This window comes from Ipomoea triloba, chromosome 4 (genome assembly GCF_003576645.1).
Source record: "Ipomoea triloba cultivar NCNSP0323 chromosome 4, ASM357664v1".
In the NCBI taxonomy this organism is placed as follows: Eukaryota; Viridiplantae; Streptophyta; class Magnoliopsida; order Solanales; family Convolvulaceae; genus Ipomoea; species Ipomoea triloba.
This window is the reverse complement of record NC_044919.1, coordinates 17,195,379-17,199,392: the sequence shown is the minus strand read 5'-3', so window position 1 is coordinate 17,199,392 and position 4,014 is coordinate 17,195,379.

Sequence of the window (4,014 nt, the reverse complement as noted above, 5' to 3'; positions counted from 1 at the left end):
ATTGGATGGAAACCGGGAAGCGTCCAATACCGAAGAACCCTCCCCGGCTGATCCTATCTTCACAGTTGCTGAAGCTGAGGCTCCAGGTTCGAGAGGTGAGGAGCTAGAAGTGATCCATCCCTCAGGTGGAAACCGGGAAGCGCCTGACATGGAGCTACCTTCGAGCTCTGAACCCGGTGTCCCTGTGGCCCCTCAGACACTTAATCGAGAGGTGGACTCGCAACTGCAAGTCATGGGTGGAAATCTGGAAGCACCCAAGTCCCCTCCGACAAAAGGTACATCTCGATCCTCTTCTCCTACTTCTGACTATGATCAACAGGCCGAAGAAGTCTTCATTGGCGAAGTGCGTCAATTCATGGCTGATCAATCTCAGAAGATGGCTCAGCTCGAAAGAATACTCGTTGTGGTCCGCAATGCTGCAATGCCTACTACTGGCACAAGTGAATCCCAAGGCCGTCATGCCGAACTTCTCGAACAGGCAATATGGGCTGAGGATGCAGCACGGAAAACCACTGATGAAGCTGCTGTAGCTCGAGCAGAGGCTGCAAGTGCAAGGGCTGAATTAGCCGAGATGCGAGCAGAGCTTCGAGCCTTTCAACATTCCAGTGAACTTCGACAGGATGTGATGAAGGCCATACTCGATGACCTGTCGAACCAAGTGCCTGCCCAACTTCAAGCAATCTTCGAAGGTATGTTCATCCTTCTTTCCCGTGCTGATGATGCCAACAAGGGGGAAAATAAAGGGAAAAAGAAGGGGGATACAACAAGCAAGAAAAGGGCAACAAGTGAACCAGCTGGACCACCTCCAAAAATACCAAGAATCATGAGCAAAGCAATGGAGGATGCTAAAAAGGCAGAAAACCTAAGGGTCCAGCGCACACTGGAAATGGAGAGAAGGAGAGAAGAGGACAGAGAAAGAAGAAGAAAAAGACAAGAACAACAGTCAGAAGAAGAAAGGAAGATAGATCTTCTCATGACAAGCTTTAAGTTTGGGAACAGAGAAGACACTGAACAAATTCTGACCCTGGAGATATTCAAGCTTCTGAAAACCACTGGGATATCTACACACAGCAATATGTCTCCAGAAGAATGCATTGCCTGGTGGAAAGATGGAGTAATTGATGGTGAGTTCGTGGGGGAAGCCTACAGGAACTACAGGCATCTAGATGTCACAGATGAATACATAAGCCTGGTAAATCCGAAAGACCCCATCAAGACACGAGAAGCCATTAACAAGAAAAGGAAAGCCAACAAGAAGTAAGCTCTCATGGTCCAAACTCCATCTCATTTCAATGTATTGATATCTATGTTGTTCTTGGTCTTATTTCTTTCAATCCTGTCTACTAAACTCTACTTTGTAAACATTCCCTTCTTATAATCATATATATCTTTTGCTGGGGGTGTTGCGTGAGTTATATTATTCATAGTTTAGTAGAGTATTTTGTCAAACTTACCATATGCGCTGAAAAATAAAATCTATGTTAATTCTTTCTATCAAATCAGCCATATAGAATAAGTATAAGTGTTGGCATCATCAAAAAGGGGGAAATTGTTAGGAACATCATGTAATAGGTTTTGATGATACCAACTGATAAGTAGAAATCCCCAAGTCTCGATACATAGACAAAACGCTGTAAGTTCGACAAGTAAACCAAGAGCGAAAATACAACCGGGTAACTTTGAGCTCAACTCGGAAAATATTTAAGCTTGAGGTAAATTTGTTTGAACATCTTAGAAGTCTCGTGTTGTAATCATATAGATAGATCAGAAGAAAGCATGGGACAACACTGGAGGAATAAGGGTCTGCGAGACATCAACTAAGTCTCGAGACATAAGCAGAGTTCGAGAGGTAGAACCTCTCGATACAGTTATCCAGTTCGAGACATAAACAGAGTTCGAGAGATAGACCTCTCGATATTTGAGTTCGAGACAACAAGCAATCAAGATATCAACCTTGGTCTCGATACACTAACAATTCTCCAACAAAGCTGATTGACGGTCAGGAAGCATACTTAAAGTTTGGAGAAGAAGAATATCATGGAGATAGAATAATGAAGAGGTGCCGAACGTGAAGATTTCAAAATGGGTGGAAATGGATGACACGTCAGATTTCCACCACAAACGGTCAAAAGGTGCACCAATGCTGAAGTGGTCTGATTCCCTACAAACAAGGAATAATGGGAATATAAAAAGAGTAACTTTTACCAAAAGACGAAAGTGGAGCATGGACTCAAGAAAGTGAACTATGGAATATTCACTACAAGACAAAGAGGTTCAAGTTACAAGATCACCACTCCATGAAATATGCTGAAAATATGCAAGACCCATGATCAGCATGGGAGACAAATTTCAAACGGAATAATTTTCCCTCCAACGGAATTATTCCTCAACTCTCATATAAAAAGGACGTGAAGACACAAAGGGGAGGAGAGTTAAAAGAAACAGAGAAAGAAAATTCGAAAGAGGTGTCTGATTCAAACGTTCAAGTGCAAGTACTCAATTTGGAATATCATCTTGATATTCAAAACAGCGAGAAAAAACATCTTAGTGTTTAAGAGAGTTACAAAGCTTAAACTGTTTTACATCTAGAAGGTGACCGAAGCTGCTCTACACCGAAGTTGATTCAACGATAGCTTGTGGTCAGATTGGAGTCTGTTACATTCAACTGTGACAACCAAAAAACACCTTGCTTTGGATTAAGCAAGAGAGGTGGAGTAACCTGGCAGCTGTCCGAGTGAAAGAAACCTGAGGCTTGACGCGGGCTTGGTGATCAAAGGTCAAGTGCTCGAGAGGTGGAGTAGCTGGAAGCGGGGAGAAAGACCTTGGAGAGGCGGAGTAACCTGGGAGCGGTCTTGTGAAGATCCTGAGGCTTGAGGCGGGCTTGGTGATCAAAGCTCAAGTGCTCGATAGGTGGAGTAACAAGAAGCGGGGCGAAAAACCTGAGGCTTGAGGCGGGCTTCGTGATCAAAGCTCAAGCGCTCGATATTGTACTAAAAAGGGAAGTTTTTAGTGCAATCCTTCCAGGGAGTTTCTGGAAGAAGAGTGGACGTAGGCGGGTTGGCCGAACCACTTAAAAATCTCTCTTGCATTTACTTACTGCTTTTATCTCTCGCTAACCTCTCGATTGCACTACATATAAACACACCTCTCGAACTAACTCAAACTCGTGCTAACTAAAAGGGGATAACTTTTCCGCTGCGCATAAAACTTTGTCTTCACCTCGTGAGGTATCAAACCTAAACATCCTAAGTTCAATACACACAAGAGGTCGAAAAGATTTGCAAAATCTTATACAAGTCTATTCACCCCCCCCCCCTCTAGACTTGTACCCCATCCCCTTTGGACCAACAATTTTCATTTCTTAGTTTTTAGAATAGTTTATCTTAGCAAATTCTCCTTGTAGCAAAACAATAAGCTTGGATTGAAGAAATACTTCAACACTAGGTGATTTCTATTTCATCTTAATCTATTTTACTATTTTGTTCTTGGATTGAATTAGCTATTGTCTTTGAATTCTTGATCATGAGTGGCTAGTTTAATCTAGGGATTTGGATTGTGTGAAGATATGTTGCTAGTCTGATGATCTTATATCTTATTTTGGATTTAAATGCTTGGACTGTTGGAATTTCTATTCTTGTCTATTGATTGTTGTTTTGATGATATCTTGTTTGGATTTGGCCAATCTAGATGAGAGATTGAGCTCTTGACTCTTTCATGTCTTTGATTAGAGTTAGGATTGAAAGCTTTGTAACAATCATAGATCCTATGGACTTCTTAAGAATAGTAGAAAAGTGTGTAGCTAAGATGTTCGATAAAATGTCTCTTAGGACTTTGGTTGCTTAAAGGCACTCCTAAGTCCAAGAAGCCCTAGTACACAGAGGTGGAAGAGAACTAAGAAGACACGCTCCTGAATAGCCTACATTCTTGCTCCGTTTATCCATTACCTTAGACACACTAGGATGCAACATAGATGAGCATTATCCAATCCCTTACTTCCCTTACACACATTTATTC